This window comes from Neofelis nebulosa, chromosome 5 (genome assembly GCF_028018385.1).
Source record: "Neofelis nebulosa isolate mNeoNeb1 chromosome 5, mNeoNeb1.pri, whole genome shotgun sequence".
NCBI lineage: Eukaryota > Metazoa > Chordata > Mammalia > Carnivora > Felidae > Neofelis > Neofelis nebulosa.
In genome coordinates this window covers 70,628,324-70,647,753 of record NC_080786.1, presented here as the reverse complement: position 1 = coordinate 70,647,753, position 19,430 = coordinate 70,628,324, and the positions used below count along the sequence as shown (strand labels likewise).

General features: G+C 36.4%; 1 long non-coding RNA gene across 1 annotated transcript in view; it reads left to right on the top strand.

The window, feature by feature from the left end:
* The window catches only part of LOC131512183 (uncharacterized), a 56,210-nt gene that overhangs the window by 21,911 nt on the left and 14,869 nt on the right, over positions 1-19,430 (top strand). The gene's annotated exons all lie outside the window — the stretch shown is intronic.

Genomic DNA, 19,430 nt, shown 5'->3' with positions numbered 1-19,430 from the left:
ATTCCTAGGTGTTTTATTATTTTTGGTGTAATTGTAAATGCTATTATATTTTTAATTTCTTTTTCTACTACATTATTAGTGTACAGAAGTGTAACAGCTTTCTGTACATTAATTTTGTATCCTGCAACATTACTGAATTCATTTATCAGTTCTAGCAGCTTTTTAGTGTAGTTTTTAGAGTTTCTACATATAGGATGATGTCATCTGCAAATAGTGAAAGTTTGTTTCTTCCTTACCAATTAGGATATCTTTTATTTCTTTTTCTTTACTGGCTATAATGTCCAGTAGTATGTTGAATCAAAGTGGTGAGAATGGACATCCATGTTTTGTTCCTGATCTTACATGAAAGCTCTCAATTTTTCACCAATGAGTATGATATTAGCTGTGGATTTTTCCATATCTGATCTTTATTATATTGAGATATGTTCCTTTTAAACCTACTTTGTTGAGAGTTTTTATCAGGAATAGATGTTAAACTTTATCAAATGCTTTTGTTTTTCACTAATCTATTGATATAATCATATGGTTTTTATCCTTTATCCAGTTAATGTGATGTGTCATGTTGATTGATTAGTGAATACTGAACCACTCTTTTATCCCTGGAATAAATTTCACCTGATTGTGGTGAATGATTTTTTTTTTTTTTGATGTCTTGTTGGAGTCAACTTCCTAGTATTTTGTTAAGGAGTTTTGCGTCTGTGTTTATCAGAGATATTGGCTTATAGTTTCCTTTTTGGTAGTATCTTTATCTGGTTTTGGTATCGGAGTCATGCTGTCCTTATAGAATGAATTTGGAAGCTTTCCTTCCTCTTCTGTTTTTGTAATAGTTTGAGAAGAGTAGATGTTAATTCTTCTTTATATATTTGGTGTAATTCACCTGTGAAGCCATCTGCTCCTAGACTTTTGTTGGTTGATAGTATTTTGGTTATTGGTTGAATTTCATTGCCAGTAATAGGTCTGTTCAAATTTTTTATTTCTCCATGATTTAATTTTGGAGGGTTATGTTCATAGGAATTTATCTATTTCTTCTAAGTTGTCTAGTTTGTTGATATACAATTTTTCACATTATTCTCTTATAATCCTTTGTATTTCTGTGATGTTGGTTGTTATTTCTCCTCCTTCATATCTGACTTTATTTATTTGAGTACTCTCCTTTTCTTGAGGAATTTGGATAAAGGATTATCAATTTTATTTTCAAAGAACTGGCTCCTGGTTTCATGGATCTGTTCTGTTGTGTTTTTTGTTTTTGTTTTGTTTTGTTTTGTTTTTTGCTTTTTTTAGTCTCTATATCATTTACTTGTGCTCTAATCTATGATTTCCTTTCTTATACTGGATTTGGGCTTTGTTGTTCTTTTTCTATCTCCTTTAGGTATAAAGTTAGGTTGTTTATTTAAGATTTTTCTTCTTGAGAAAGGCATATATTGTTATAATCTTCTCTCTTAGAACAGCTTTTGCTGCATCCCAAAGATTTTGGACTGTTGTGTTTTCATTTTCACTTGTTTCCATGTATTTTTTAATTTCCTCTTTGTTTATTTTGTTGACCCATTCATTGTCTAGTAGCATGTTATTTCCAGATTTTTTTCTTATGAGTTTTAGTTTCATACCATGTGGTAAGAAAAGATGTATAATATGATTTCATTCTTTTGGAATTTATTGAGAATTCTATTCTGGCCTAATACGTGATCTATTCTGGAGAATGTTCCGTGTACATTTGAAAAGAATGTGTATTCTGTTTGGGAATGGAATGTTCTGAATATATGTTAGGTCCATCTGGTACAATATGTCATTCAAATATGCCACTATTTCCTTGTTGATTTTCTGTCTGGATGACCTATTGATGTAAGTAGGGTGTTAAAGTTCCATACTATCATTATATTACTATTAAAATCCCCTTACTATAATTGTATGATTGTCAATTTCATCCTTTATGTAAGCTAATAGTTGCTTTATGTATTTAAGAGTTTTCATGTTGGGTGCATAAATATTTACAATTGTTATGTCCTCTTGTTGGATTGTTCCTTCTTATCACTAGGTAGTGTCCTTCTTTGTCTCTTGTTACAGTCTTTGTATGAAAGTCTATTTTATCTGATATAAGTATTAGTACCACAGCTTTCTTTTTGCTTCCCTTTACATGGTAAGCATTTTTCCATTCCTTCACTTTCATTTTTCATGTGTCTTTAGATTTTAAGTGAGTCTCTTGTAGGCAGCTTCCAGATGGATCCTGCATTTTTATCCATTCAGTCACCCTATGCCTTTGATTGGAGCTTTCTTTAGTCCATTCACATATAAAGTAATTATCGATAGGTATGTACTTAGTGCCATTTTTTGTTACTTGTTTTATGGTTATTTTTGTAATTCTTTTCTGTTCCTTTTTTCTTCTCTTGCTTTTTTCCCTTATGGTTTGATAACTTTTTTTGCCGACATGCTTGGATTTCTTTCTCCTCTTTTTTTTTGTGTATCTATGTTTTTGATTTGTGGTTACCATTAGGTTCATGTGTAACATTTTGTGCATATACAAGTCTATATTAAGTTGATGGTCATTTACATATGAACATCTTCTAAAAGCACTAAAGTTTTACTTCTCCACTTCCACTTTTTATGTATATGATGTCATACATTAAATCCTTTTATTTTGTGAACTCTTGACTGATTTTTGTAGATGTAATTGCTTTTACTGCTTTTGTGCTTTAACCTCTGTATTAGCTTTATAAGTGATTATTCTACTACTTTGATTATGTTTGTATTTATCTGTGATTTTTTTTCCCTTAATAATTTTCTTATCCTGATTATGGCCTTTTCTTTCCACTCCAAGATTTCCCTTTAACATTTCTTGTAAGCCTGGTTTAGTGGTGATGAACTTATTTACCTTTTGTTTGTTTGGGAAACACTTTATATTTTCTGTTCTGCATGACAGCCTTGCTGGGAACCAGCCTTGCTGGTTACATGTTTTTGTTTTTGCTTTTCCCTTAAGCACTTTGAATATATCAACCCATTCCGTTCTGGCCTGTAAAATTTCTGCTAAAAAATTAGCTGAGAGCCTTATGTGGTAACTGTTTTGTTTTCTCTAGCTGCTCTTAAAGTTCTATCACTACTTTTTGACATTTTAATTATGTCTTTTGGTGTGGACCCCCTTGGGTTAATTTGTTGGGTGCGCGCTGTCCCTCCTGGATCTGGATGTCTGTTTTCTTCCCCAGAATAGGTAAGTTTTCAGCTATTATTTCTTCAAATAAATATTTCTGCCCCGTTGTCTTTCTCTTTCCCTTCTGGGAGCCTTATCATGCAAATGTTATGATTGGTTATGTTGCTGAGTTCTCTCAACCAATTTTTATTTTTTATTATTTTTTTCTGTTCAGCTTTGTTGCTTTCCATCACTTTGACTTCCAGTTCATTAATATGTTTTTCTGCTTCTTATAGTCTACTATTTATTCCCTCTAGTGTATTCTCAAATTTTAATTACAGAGTTCTTCATCTCTCATTGGTTCTTTTTCATATTTTCTCTTTGTTGAAGGTCTGAGATCCTCTACTCTTTTCTCAAGACCAGGGAGTATCTTTATGACATTCATTTGAATTCTCTATCAGGCACATTGCTAATCTCTGTTTCATTTAGCTCTTTTGTTGTGGTTTTGTCATTTTTTTTTCATTTAGGACATATTCCTCTATCCCCTCACTTTGTCTAACTCTCTGTGTTTGCTCCTATGTGTTAGGAAAGTCAGTTATGTGTCCTGATTTTAAAAGTGGTGGTCTTATGAAGAAGAGGTCCTACAGTGCCCAGTTATGCAATATCCTTTGTTCACCAGAACCAGGTACTTCATGGGTGTCTCCCAAGTAGGTTGTGTGTGTCCCGCCGTTATAGCTGAGCTTCATTTGCCTTCAGTCCAGTTGACTGCAGTGACCCACTTTGTCTGTTGTGGGTGCACTGGGCAGGGTTTGGTCCCTGGCAGTCGGGAGCTGCCACAGCCCTGTAGTTGGGCATTGTCAGCACTCACACCAAATGTCTGCCCTTAACCCATCTCATGGGGCTTAGTCACACTAACTTTCAAGGCACTCTGTGTGCCTTGTCTTCTGAGAGGCTTTCTGTGGTGGGCTATATCAGATGCCTGGACCCCATCTGGGACTGATCAGCAGGGCACTCTCTGTGCTGCCAGTTAAAGGTTCAGTTGCTGGGACTACAGGCACATTCATATTTATGGTTCTCTTCCCCTTTCCTAGGGGCAGGAATCACTTTGGAGTGGCTCAGGTCCCTGCTGGAGTTGTTTGCTGGGTATGTGGAGACAGGAGCTACTTTGGAGGTATGCCTTCCAAGTGGGTCAGGTTGGGTGGGGCACATCCATGGGAGAGCATGGAGGTGAGGCATGCAATGTTATGAAGATAGGTGGAGAATAGTCTTGCTGGTTCCTGCAAGTATCCAGCTATTTAGGATGGGGGTTGGGGGGAGAGACTGGCAGCAGAGAAATGGTTCCCACCAACACTTTTGTTCTTGGAGAGGTCTCCCAAATTTTCCTGCCCCTCCAGTGCACATTCTGAGATTAGTAAATAAGTCATCTTCAGTATACCCCAGGCCACAAACTGCTACTTCTATGCTGTATCTCGGCCAGGTTATTTGTTATGCTGGCTCTTTAAGGAAAGGGGCTCAGTTTTCTGTGACTCTCTCAGAGCTAAGCCTCCTGATTTTTAAAGTACCCAAGTTAAGCCCTGAAGATTGTAAATACTCATGGTTAAGCCTCACTGGTTTTCAAAGCCAAATGTTCCTAGTGTAGTCCCCCATGCCTGGAGCGCCTGGTGTGGGATCTGATCCTCCCACTTCTCTATCCTTGTGGTATCCCTCCCATTTGTGGTTAGTCTCACCAGGGGTTTAGTTCCCAACTGCGTTTCTTTCCCTCCTACACTTTTTGATGTGGCCTCCTCTCTACAGTTAACTCAGGAAAGTCTGTTCTGCCAGTCTTCAAGTTGCTTTCTGGGTTAGTTGCACTGATGTGGCTGTTATCTCAGTGTGTCCATGGGACAAGGTGAGCTCAGGGTCCTCCTACTCTGCTATCTTCTCTGGGAGTTCCTAGTTGCCTTTGATCTTGATCATCTTGGGGGTCTTCCTCTTCTTTATGGCTAGGTACTCTTTCTGTGTTTTAAAAGCTTTTTCATCCATGACAGTCTCACTTTTATTGATGCAAAGCTGATCCATTTATTTATTTAGGTTTATTTTTATGTGCCATTTTGATCTGCATTTTGGTGTTTCTAATTCATGTGCCACATATATGTTGGGTCTCCAATACATATGCCTGGAAATAATCTCCAAGTTTTCTGTATATTTTTCACTTTTTACATTACCCCCTTTTCAGTAACTTAGTGTACCGATTTAAATTGCCATTCAGTTGCATAATTTAATTAGTTCATTTTTCTCAAGTAAGAAGCTCACTAGACACATAGTAGGAATTTATTGACTTTACAAAAAGAGGTTACAGTGCACTAGTATTCTACTTAATAGCTATTGTAAGCTATCTTTAGGCTTTATATATAGTTAATGATATAAATTAGAGTTAAGAAAACTAATGTTCACAGTAAAGCTCAAATGATGTAAATTAGAGTTAAAAAAACCTGTATTCTGAGCAGTAGTAAGCAGAGCATTCATTAACTAGATGTAATTCCGATAAGGAGTGAGCCATAGCTGCTATGGAGATGGCCAAAGACATGACCAGAATATTTGATATCCCTATAATGCAGAAATCCCAGATTGTTGTGTGCTGATAAAAAGCTACATAGGACTGCAGCTGCTACCTTAAAGCTGGAGCGGAGAAAGACCCTTACTTCTGAAGTAGGCCACCGACACATGCTGTGCATATTTCCACAGGCCAGCCACAGGTGACCCAGCTGGTTCCTAAGAGGCATTAAATTTAAATGTCAGACTGATTAGCAACTGTATGTGTAGAAATACATGCGCTCTATTTGTGTGCATGTGTGAGTATGCCTATGAGCATGTGTGTGTCTCAGGAGAAAAGGGCATGGAAGAGATCAGAGTACAGCTGACCAAAGAAGCTGTATTTTCCATGACTGGTTTCGTTTGAGGGATGAGGCTTTACAGCCACACCCTCTAATAGATCTGGCTTGGCAATTTGTTGTATACAATTTTTCTGTATCAGTTTAAACTCAGAGTCCCAAAACATTTGTGCTTGCATCCTCTGGCTCTAAATAAATCTCCTATTTTCATACCTCCACCACAGCAGTTGGCCAACTGATACTTCAGAATAGCATTAGATGGCCAAATAAGTAGCACCATCTGCTGCAATTTAAGGGAATCCTCAGTGGTGCTGTGACAGCTGTCTGGTTCTGAGTCCTGAACACCAGAATTCATTTGTCAGAGAGGACACATATCCAGTGTTAGAATGGCCATTTTATATAAAAGGAATGATTTTTCTCTAGCAATGCTGTAGCCTATTTTTATGGAGGTCAGACTTCTGGAAACCATTGTCTCTTCTTTAAAATATAGCCCCAAATGTGAATGTTGACAAAATAGTCCCTCTGAGCTATTAGATTTAAAGCCCAAACTCTCAAGCCATGCTTTAATGTATGAAAAGTCATTATACCCTCCCTAAGTGCCTAATTACATTTATTTAATACACAGTCCTTAATAAGCTTGATTATCTGGTTTGTGAGCATAGAGTATCATAGAAGCTGCAAGCTAGAATTAGACATGGTAGGGTTAGAAGTGACTCAAATTCAATAATTAGAGGTGAAGAATCTGGTGGATTACTAGGTAGAAAATACTAAAATGCAGGCCATGATTTTAAACATGTTACAATGGCATACTTGTGCATTCATTCATTTAATCAATACCTATTTACTATGACTCAGGCACTTTTCTAAATACTGAAGTATATAGAAGAGTTAGTAAGATAAGATTCTTGCACTTAAAGAATCTGAAGTCTAGTCAGATGGGCTACCTCATTAATAATGCAAGATGGGTTGCACAAATACCATTAGAAGAACAGATAATATAACATGAGAATTCAGACTAGATTGGGATTACTTCAAGCACAGGAAGGATTCATTTAGGCATGGCATTTAAAATCGACTTTGAATAGGTGTGCATAGTTTGAATATAGAGATAGAAACAGGATGGCATTTTATGTAAATAAAAGTGTGAGAAAACCTGGATGCCCAAAAACTATTGGAAATAGAAGACTATAAAGCTCTATGAGGCAGAGGTTGTGTTTGTCCTGTTTATTGCTGGGTCCCTAGTAAAAGGACAGGCACATAGTAATCTCTTGATATTGTTGGAATAAATGCAAGAATGAATGCATGTATGAATGAGTAACTCAGTTATATTTATGTAAAGTGTGTATCATTAGATGAGTAACTAAAGAGGACAAGACCAGAAGAAAATGTATAAATGTAACCACCACTATAATCAAGATACAGAACATTTTCTCGCCCCACACACCAAAAAAAAAAAAAAAAATCCATATGCCTCTTTGTAGTCAGTTCTCTCTTTCCATCTGCCCTTGGCTACCACCAGCCAGTGATCTGTTGTCACTATCAATTAGATTCCTCTTTTTAAGATGTTTATACATATATTAGAAACACATATAGGTGACCTATTTTGGGGAATGAACAATCATGGACCTTGAAAGGACTCTAATTAATAGGTTCAAGAAACATTTGACAAGGTAAAGAATTTCACTAGAAAGGAATTTATTTTTTAAAATAATAAAATGAGGGCACCTGGGTGGCTAAGTTGGCTAAGTGTCCAACTCTTCATTTTGGCTCAAGTTATGATCTCATGGTGAGTGGGTTCAAGCCCCATGTCAGGTTCTTCACTGGCAGCACAGAGCCTGCCTGGGATTCTCTGTCTCCCTCTCTCTCTCTGTCTGTTCCCTGCTCACTCTCTGTCTCTCTCTCAAAATAAATAAATAAACATTTAAAGAAATAATAAAAATAAAAAAGGATAACATGAAAATTCTAAAAATGAAAACTGAATAATTGAAATTCAGAGCTGAAGATGGGTTTTGATGGCAGATTAAATCACAAGAAGAAAGGATTACCAAATAGGAAAATGTGTCAGTAGAAGACATTGATGATAAAATGAAAGCAAAGAAAAGAAAAATATAAAAAAAGAGCTTAATATGTGATAAATGGTAAAAAGTTTTGAGATTTTGTTTATGCCTTAAAACATGGAGATTTGTTTGGTCATTACTTTACTCCATGGCTATTCCCCTCAGAAGACTTCCACTGATTAGTGGCATGACCCCAACATGTTGTGGGGAAGTAGTAGCTCCAGGATTCTTCCAAGCATTAAATAAATTAGAGCCAGATGTTGAAGGTAGAGCTGAGAGTAGAGTACAAATAAACCTTTTCAGAAAATCAGGTCAAATGAGTAATATTTATTTAAATAGTTATTTTTGAGAGAGAGAGAGAGAGAGAGAGAGAGAGAGAGAGAGCGAGCGCATGAGCAGAGGAGGGGCAGAGTGAGAGGGAGAGAGAGGATCTGAAGTGGGCTCTGTGCTGACAGCACAGCCCAATGTAGGGCTCAAACTCACAAACTGTGAGATTATAACCTGAGCTGAAGTCAGACACCCAACTAACTGAGTCAACCAGGCACCTCTATGTATATTTTTAGTTAATATTCAATCAAATTCATAAAAGTGTATTTTACATTTAAAAAATGAACCTACTTTAAAATATAAGGCAATGTGTTTGTCAAATGTTTAGAACATTTCCACCATCCCAAAAAGTGATTTCCATATATTTGGGGATTTTTCAGATTCCTTTTTAAAATTTATTATTGATTTCCATAGTAGTAAGATAGTATATTCTGTGTAAGTTCAATAATTTCAAAATGTATTAAGAATAAGTTTATGACACCATATTGTCTATCTTAGTAAAGTTTTGTATACACTTGAAAAAAAATATGTATTCTATTGTTGGGTGAAATGTTCTCTAAATGTCCACTAGCTCAGTGGGTGAACTGAGTGTCTACTTGTTTTATTGAGAAGAGTGTTGAAATTCCATACTATAACTGTACACCTGTCTATTTTTCCTTTAAACTGTTAAGCATTTGCTTCATAAATTTTGGAGCTTCTGTGTTAGGTACGTGTAATTTAGGGTTTTTGTTCTTTTTTTTTAATTTAAGAACATATTTTTAGGGTTTTATTTAAATCCAAGTTAGTTATCATATAGTGTAATAATGGTTTCAGGAGTAGAATTTAGTAATTCATCACTTACATACAACACTCAGTGCTCACCACTACAAGTGCTCTTTGATGCCCATCACCCATTTAGCCCATCCCCCTCCCCTCCTCCCCTCCAGCAACCATGTCTGTTCTCTGTATTTACGAGTCTCTATGGTTTGCCTCTCTCTCTGTTTCTATGTTATTCTTCCTTCCTTTACCCTATGTCCATCTATTTTGTTTCTTAAATTCTAAATATGAGTGAAATCATATGATGTTGTCTTTCTCTGACTTATTTTGCTTAGCAGAATCCATTCTAGTTCCATCCATGTTGTTGCAAATGCCAAGATATCATTCTTTTTGATTTCCAAGTAATATTCCATTGTATATGTTACACATCTTTACTCATCAGTCGATGGACATTTGGGGTCTTTCCATAAATTTGGCTATTGTTGAAAGTGCTGCTCACTCTCAACAATAGCCAAATTTATGGAAAGAGTCTAAATGTCCATCAACTGATGAATGGATAAAGAAATTGTGGTTTATATATACAATGGAGTACTACATGGCAATGGAAAGAACTAAATATGGCCCTTTGTAGCAACGTGGATGGAACTGGAGAGTGTGATGCTAAGTGAAATAAGCCATACAGAGAAAGACAGATACCATATGTTTTCACTCTTAGGTGGATCCTGAGAAACTTAACAGAAACCCATGGGGGGAGGGGAAGGAAAAAAAAAAGAGGTTAGAGTGGGAGAGAGCCAAAGCATAAGAGACTCTTAAAAACTGAGAACAGGGGCGCCTGGGTGGCTTGGTCGGTTAAGCGTCCGACTTCAGCTCAGGTCATGATCTCACGGTCCGTGAGTTCGAGCCCCGCGTCGGGCTCTGTGCTGCCAGCTCGGAGCCTGGAGCCTGCTTCCGATTCTGTGTCTCCCTCTCTCTCTGCCCCTCCCCCACTCATGCTCTGTCTCTCTCTGTCTCAAAAATAAATAAATGTTAAAAAAAATTAAAAAAAAACTGAGAACAAACTGAAGGTTGATGGGGGGTGGGAGGGAGAGGAGGGTGGATGATGGGTATTGAGGAGGGCACTTTTTGTGATGAGCACTGGGTGTTGTATGGAAACCAATTTGACAATAAATTTCATATATTGAAAAAAAAAATAAATAAATGTATAACTAAACAAAAAAAAAAGAAAGTGCTGCTATAAATATTGGGGTGCATATGCCCCTTTGAATCATCAGTTTTGTACCCTTTGGATAAATACCTAGTTGCGCAATTGCTGAATCATAGGGTAACTTTATTTTTAATATTTTGAGAAACCTCCATATCGTTTCCCAGACTGGCTGCACCAGTTTGCATTCCCACCAACAGTGCAAAAGGGTTTCCCTTTCTCCACATCCTGGCCAACATTTGTTGTTTCCCAAGTTGTTAATTTTAGCCATTCTGACAGGTGGGAGATGGTAACTCATTGTGCTTTTGATTTGTATTTCCCTGATGATGAGTGATGTTGAGTGTCTTTTCATGTGCCTGTTAGCCATCTGGGTGTCTTCTTTAGAAAAGTGTCTGTTCATGTCTTTTGCCCATTTCTTCCTTAGATTATTTGTTTTTTGGGGTGTTGAGTTTGATAAGTTCTTTATAGATTTTGGATACTAACCCTTTGTTCGATATGTCATTTGCAAATATCTTCTCCCATTCTGTTGTTTGCCTTGTAGTTTCACTGTTTTCTTCACTGTGCAGAAGCTTTTTATCTTGATGAAGTCTAGCTCATTTTTGCTTTTGTTTCCCTTGCCTCTGGAGACATGTCTAGTAAAAAGTTGCTGCATCAGAGTCAGAGAGGTTGCTGCCTTTTTCTCTAGGATTTTGATTGTCTCCTGTCTTACGATTGTTTCCTGTCTTACATTTAGGTCTTTCATCCATTTTGAGTTTATTTTTGTGTATGGTGTAAGAAAGTGTCCAGGTTCATTTTTCTGCATGTCTTTGTCCGGTTTTCCAATACCATTTGCTAAAGACACTGTCTCTTTTCCATTGGATATTCTTTCTTTGTCAAAGATTAGTTGGACATACATTTGTGGGTCCACTTCTGGATTCTCTATTCATTCCATTGATCTATGTGTCTGTTTTTGTGCCAGTACCATACTGTCTTGATGATCACCCTTTGTAATATAGCTTGAAGTTGGGAATTGTGATGCCTCCAGCTTTGGTTTTCTTTTTCAACATTACTTTGGCTATTCAGGGTCTTTTCTGGTTGCATACATAAAGTTTTTACTCTTTTTTTTTCACCTTTATTTTATTTTTTTATTTTTTAAAACTTACGCCCAAATTATTTAGCATATAGTGCAACAGATTTCAGGATTAGATTCCTTAGTGCCCCTTACCCATTTAGCCCATCCCCCCTCCCACAACCCCTCCAGTAACCCTCAGTTTGTTCTCCATATTTATGAGTCTCCTCTGTTTTGTCCCCCTCCCTGTTTTTATATTATTTTTGTTTCCCTTTCCTTCTGTTCATCTGTTTTGTCTCTTAAAGTCCTCATGAGTGAAGTCATATGATTTTTGTCTTTCTCTTTTTTTTTTTTAATTTTTTTTAACATTTATTTATTTTTGAGACAGAGAGAGACAGAGCATGAATGGGGGAGGGTCAGAGAGAGGGAGACACAGAATCGGAAATAGGCTCCAGGCTCCAAGCTGTCAGCACAGAGCCTGACGTGGGGCTCGAACTCACAGACCGCGAGATCGTGACCTGAGCTGAAGTCGGCCGCTCAACCAACTGAGCCACCCAGGCGCCCCTGTCTTTCTCTAATTTCACTTAGCATAATACCCTCCAGTTCCATCCACATAGTTGCAAATGGCAAGATTTCATTCTTTTTGATTGCTGAGTAATACTCCATTGTGTGTGTATATATATATACATATATGTATATATGTGTGTATATATATATACATATATGTATATATGTGTGTCTATATATATATATACATATATGTATATATGTGTCTATATATATATATATATATATATATATATATATATATACACCGCATCTTTATCCATTCATCCATCAATGGACATGGACTTTTTCCATACTTTGGCTATTGTTGGTAGTGCTGCTATAAACATAGGGGTGCATGTGTCCCTTTGAAACAGCACACCTGTATCCCTTGGATAAATGCCTAGTAGTGCAATTGCTGGGTCATAGGGTAGTTCTAGTTTTAGTTTTTTGAGGAACCTCCATACTGTTTTCCATAGTGGCTGCACCAGCTTGCATACCCACCAACAATGCAAAAGACATCCTCTTTCTCAGCATCCTTGCCAACATCTGTTATTGCTTGAGTTGTTAATGTGAGCCATTCTGACAGGTGTGAGGTGGTATCTCATGGTGGTTTTGATTTGTGTTTCCCTGATGATGAGTGATGTTGAGCATTTTTTCATGTGTTGGTTGGCCATCTGGATGTCCTCCTTGGAATAAAGCTTTTATTCTTAACGAATTGATGACCATTTTATTGTTATTAAGCCTTATTCTTTATGAATGGTCAAATTCCTTGTCCTGGAGTCTACTTTTATGATACTCAATAGCCACTCCCAATTTATTATGATTCGTAAAATGTATATAGTTTTTCCTCCTTTAATTTAAAAATATATGTGGTCTATGTTTTACATGCATGTCTTATAAACAGAACATAGGTGGATGTTGCCTTTTTATTAGTCTAACAATCCCTGCTTTTTATTTGGAGTTACATAGAATGTTTATTTTTTTAGCTGGATGTGTTTAAGTCTAGAGTCATTCCACTTGTTTTATATTTGTTGCTTCTGTTCTTCATTTTTCTCATTTTTTGTCTTTTTTTCTGATTATTTTTAATTATTTAATTTTAAGTCCTTTCTTGACTTATAAGCTATATATTTGTTTTGCTCTTTAGTGGTTGCTCTAAGATTTACAATATACAATTTTAATATATCATTGTCTATAGTCAAATATTATTACAGTGCTTCACATGTATGAAATCTTACAAAAATATATCATTTCCCCCTCCTTTTCTTTGTCCTAAGGTTGCCATATGTTTTACCTCCATATATGTTACAGTTCATTGTTAATAAGTCTTATGTCATAGCCTCAAATCTCAGGAACTTTTTTTTTTTTTAACGTTTATTTATTTTTGAGACAGAGAGAGACAGAGCATGAACGGGGGAGGGTCAGAGAGAGGGAGACACAGAATCTGAAACAGGCTCCGGGCTCTGAGCTGTCAGCACAGGGGCCCGATGTGGGGCTCGAACTCACAGACCGCGAGATCGTGACCTGAGCCGAAGTCGGCGCTCAACCGACTGAGCCACCCAGGCGCCCCTCTCAGGAACTTTTAAAGTGAGAAAAAATTTATGTTTTTTGCCCATTTTGAACATTTTTACACTCTTTATTGATTTTTGAAGATCCAGGTTTACATCAGACACCAAATTCACTTAGGTACTATTTGTATGAAAATGTTTTTGGTTTCCTTTTACTTTAAAAAAAAAAAGATTTATTTTGAGAGAGAGAGCACACGTGAGAGGGAGTGTGAGCAGGGTAGGGGCAGAGACAGAGGGACAGAGAGGATCCAACCAGGCTCCACATGGAGCCTGATGTGGGGCTCGATCCTAGGAACCGTAAGATAATGACCTGAGCAGAAACCAAGAGTGGGACACTTAACCAACTGAGACACCCAGAAGTCCCAGTTTCCTTTTATATTTTGCTACATGTAAAAGTGTAAAAATAACTGTTGCTGTTTTCAGCAACTTTGTCAGTAGAAACTTTGTCTACTGATGTACTTCCCTGCCCCTGATGAAAAGTCAGAGATCATTCTTATCTTTGTTTTCCTATATGTATTGTGATTTATTTCTCTGGCTGCTTTGAAGTTTTCCCTTTATCACTGTTTTCCAGTGCATACAAAGGTATGAATTTTTCTCTATTTATCTTGCTTAATGTTCATCAGCTCCTTGGATTTTCATTGCTTTGAAAAAAAAATTAGCTGGATTTATTTTCTTTTTTTTTCCCATTGTTTTGGCCCACTCCTTTGTTTTTGTATTTCCTTATACTCAAATGACAGGTATGTTTCACCATTGATGTTGCTCTACAAATCATTGAAACTTTTTACACTTTATCTCTCTCTGCTGTGCACCTCAGTTTAGATGACTTCTATAGTCATGACTTGAAATTCACAGATAAAAGTAAACTTGTACTTGATACTGAAAAACTTAAGTCTACCCAGTTTGTTTTTTTATCTTATATATGCAATTTTAAACTCTTTGTTCTTTAATTTCTATCATTTCTATCTCTGTTTTTAAACATATATTTTTCTCCTGGTTATAGAGGACATTTTTCCAAGTCTTCACATCTATTAATTTTGTATCAGATGCTGACCATTGTGATATGATTTTATATATATGATATATATACATATATATATATACACATATACACATATACACATATATACATATATATACATATATACATATACATATATATATACATATACACACATATACATATATATATACATATATATACATACACATATACATATGTGTATGTATATACACATACATATACAGAAATACATACATATACATATATATATACATATACACACATATACATATATACATATATCTACATATATATACATACACATATGTATACACATATACACATATATACATATACATATACACATATATACATATACATACACATATATACATATATATGTATACATATATACATACACATATACACATATATACATATATATCTCATATATATTGGGTGAACCAGACTAACAGCATCTTGGACGAATCTACGATGAGGACCATTTTGTGACTTGAAACCTTAAGTACAGATCCCCTCCACCTTCCCATATTCTTTCCTTTTGTTTAATCCCACCTTTAAGTACACCCTCAGGGCATACCATCCTTGATCTGCCCAGGAGAAAATGTCTGTGACTGACGTACACCTATTCTTAAACATTCTCCTCGAGGTTAGTTCCCTTGCCTGTACTCCCAGCCTCTAGGGCTATAAAAGCAGGTCTTAAGAGAGGTAGAGTTACAAGGATATATTCATAGTTGCCTACGATAGGATTCTGTCCTGTAAGTCCTCTTAATAAATCATTTCTCATCTATCTGGTCTTATAGCCCCTTTGGTCTTTGGAGGTCATTTTGCATATACCTCACTTTCACAGTGTGTGTGTGTGTGTGTGTGTGTGTGTGTGTGTGTGTGTATACATATATATTTTTTTCACGTATATGTGTGTGTGAGTGAATTTTGTCTTTATTAAAAAAGTATTGTTTATTTTGGTAGGCAGGTAAGTGGCCAATCAACTTGATCCTTTTAGGTTAGTTTTAATCTTTGTTATAAAAGTTTTAGAATATCTTTTTATCCAGGACTAGTGTAGCATTACTATTAATGTCTGACTCGCTGGGGTCTCTGATCAATACCCTGAATTTTTATTGAGAATTGTACTCCCTGGTTAGTTGGAAGATAAATGTCTTCTACCCCTGTGTGAGCTCACCATTTTGTTTTTTGCTTGGTATCACTGAGCTTCACTTTATGCCTATACAACTTGCATAAGTTAGCAACACCCAAGTAGACCTCTATACAGATTTTTGAGGTACTTTCTCTGTGTAACTCATTCCTTCCAGGTCCCTGGCCTGAAAATTCTTCCTGCCTCAACTTTCTAAGACTTAAATCTCTATTTCCTCAACTCAACAAAACTACCTTGATTGGTTTTAGTCCTTCTTCCCAGAACTGTATTCTTAGAAGAGTTTACTGAAGTGAAGCCAGGGAAATTATAGGACTTACCTCATTTGTGCTCCCTTTATGAGAGATAAGCGTCCCTTGGCTCCTATTTTCCAATGCTTGATTACAGATTCATGTATTTTTATTAATTTTTCTTCTTTTCTTTGTGTAAAGCAATGTAATTAGTTTTTTTGGAAATTTCATGTTAAGAAAACTATATATGGTGCCAATAGAAAAAGACACTGAAATTTTGCCTATTTGGTTCAAGATTAAAATGTTTATTTGATTTTATGAAATTAGTAATACAATATTTTAATATAATGAAACAATCAGTGAAATGCCAGAAATTATGGACAAAATAAATTATAAAGTTTATGGTGATCTTTTAAAAGCTTTTAAATTATTAAATCAAGTGTCAGAACTGAATCCCTAAATCATTGATTCTCAAATTTTTGGTGTACAAGAATCAGCTGGAATCTTTGCCAAGGAGTAGATTCCTGAATCCCAACTCTAGTATTTTAATTATGTTTTGAGTGGGGCCAAGATATCACCATTTTTTTCTTTTTTTTTTTAATATATGAAATTTATTGTCAAATTGGTTTCCATACAACACCCAGTGCTCATCCCAAAAGATGCCCTCTTCAATACCCATCACCCACCCTCCCCTCCCTCCCACCATCCATCAGCCCTCATTTCTCATTTTTTAAGAGTCTCTTATGCTTATCACCATTTTTTTAAGCAATACTCCTATTGATTCTGATGTAGCAGTTCCAAGAGAAAATTCAAATGAAATGTCCTTGTGCTGTTGATATTTTCCTTATGAGTAACTGTTTAATGACAAATGACCATATTGATTCTGCTGGGTGAAAGCATAATTTAAGTGTTGCAATGTCTGGAGGCTATGTGGGTCTTATGTTCAGTCATTCCAAATAAGAGAATGTAGAAACTAAAAATTTTGTTTTCTTATTTGAACCTTTTGCCTCTCAACTCAGGAAAGAAAAGGTGGTATTTAAATTTGGTATGAATGAAAACATCTTGCAAGCTACCTTTGTGACAATATTTAAGTGACTTATAATCACAATGAAAACATATTTGAAATGTTTAACAGAGCTCTGTTGGAAGCTCAAACCAAACATCCAGAAAAGTGTGGAAAAAAGAAAATGCCATTTATGACAAGATTTCATAGCACTTGAGTTCTAGTTTTTTTTTTTTTTTTTAATTTTTTTAACGTTTATTTATTTTTGAGACAGAGAGAGACAGAGCATGAACGGGGGAGGAGCAGAGAGAGAGGGAGACACAGAATCGGAAGCAGGCTCCAGGCTCTGGGCTATCAGCCCAGAGCGACGTGGGGCTCGAACTCACGGACCGTGAGATCGTGACCTGAGCTGAAGTCAGACGCTCAACCGACTGAGCCACCCAGGTGCCCCTTGAGTTCTAGTTTTAATTTTCTCCAAAAGGCATTTGGCATCAGGCAATATGCCATCTATACTATTACTCTCTGCAGTAAGTCTCTGAAGCTCAATGTCCAGGGAGGTATGGGAGACTGAGGACACGCTCCATGTACTGAGTTTTCCTCTATCTTCTGTCCAAATTAGGTCTTTTGCAGGGTTTGGGAAGAGAGGTCACTGTGCCCCAGAAAACCCTAAAAAATAAAAACTCTTGTTTGATGAATCTACTGATACATTGAATACCAGGTCACATTAGCATTCTCTTGACCCCTCCAAAGGATCAGATTAAAATCATAACAGGCCTAGGAGATTCATTTCGACAACCTTCTTAGGACAACTGTCTCATATTTGGCTTATTTCTTGGTTTCAGGAAAAATATAAGGGAGAGAAGAGTTGGTGATTCTGAGAAAGTTTTAGGAAAAATTAAAGTTCTTCCTTGCAATGCTGCAGCTCATGTATTTTTCTTCAAGCTGGAAACTTGCCAGTCTACATTACAGTGGAGCAGTCTCTAAACTTCACCTGGAACCATAGATTGGGCTCTGACTTGCTGGAGATTCTCAATCTATCCTGACAAAATTTGCAAAGTCCAAAAGTGCTGGTTCTTGCCAAAATAGAAAAGAAAATGTAAAAATGGACTTGGTGCTCCCAGATCTGTGCTTTGAGAAATCTAAATATATTTTAACAAAAGCTAATGTAAGAAATGCTAAACCCATATCCCTAATAGTTTCTTTTCCTACTTAATAAGGTCTTTCCTTTATTGAAAAGTTACTGTATAGCCAGACATAAAGCACTCTGCATATTTACCTCATTAAGTTTTTATAGCAATCTTTTGAGGTAGGTGTTATTTTTATGCCCATTTTATAGGGAAACTAACTGAGAATAAATACTATATATTTAATAACTTGCTTAAGAGTAAAAGCTAAATGGGGTAGAGCAATAAGTGGCAGTCAACATTTAAATCCAGGATGTCTGACTCTGAGGTTCATGATCTTAGTGATTACACTGTATTTTAATAACTCAATCTCTCAGCCTATCCTTTCCAAATATTCGCTACACCCATAGAACACATCTGTAAGCTCCATTCTTCCCCAACAGTCTTCCCTGATTTAGGATAATATTTCATCAACTTCACTGAGTTTTGAAGCTAAGAATTTCTTGTAGGTTTAGAAGTCAGTATTCTAATCACATCTGATAGGTCCCTTGTTGGATTACCTTTGGATCTCTCTTAAGTCTCCTTTTTATCAGCCAGAATGGGAATCCAGTACTATAGACATAAAGAGCTCATATTTTCTCATGACACATTAATTCCAGTGACTCTTCCTCTTCCAGTGTTGACCTGCCCTGGAGTAGTGCCTGGGTTTTTCCTTCTATCTTCTTTCCTATTTCATAAAGTTCTGCTTGGCTTTTGTATTTGTACCTTCTAGGACTAGACTCTGTTCTTATGTTGTCATCTTTTGAGCCAGACAGCTTCCACATACAGATGCAGTGTTTAATGATGACCACCGCCTGGATTCCCTATTGGTATGGTTAGGTTGGGTTCCCTATTGCCGCCTGACTGGATACACCTGAACAAACATTTTCTGAGTACAGGCTTTGTGTTAGGGCCTAAAATATATGGAAAGGTATATTCTCTGTCATTGTGATGTTCACAGTCCAAAGACTGTCCTTTATTAAGATTGAGACATTTCCCTTCATTAGTTAGCCTTATTCAAGGAATTTTTCCTATGCAACCACCTTCCTCCAGTTTCACCTTAGTAGGAATATTTCTGTTTTATCTGTTACAGTCCATGCTTGATAATCTGAGCAATGGCACTTCCTGCCTCTCCTCTTCCATGCCACTATGGAGACATGACCTGAGGCTGACCATTCCAATGCTTGCCTTCATCCTCTATGGATACATGCTCTAGTGGTGTGGACTTTCTGGCTCTATAAATCATTAGAGATTAATCAACTTTGAAGTTCCTAGCAAGTCTCTAAGTACTCTCACTGGGAGTGAAAGTTGTAGGGGAAAAGCAGTTGAAATCTTCTAAGACAGGTACTGGCAAACAATAGCCCATAGTCCA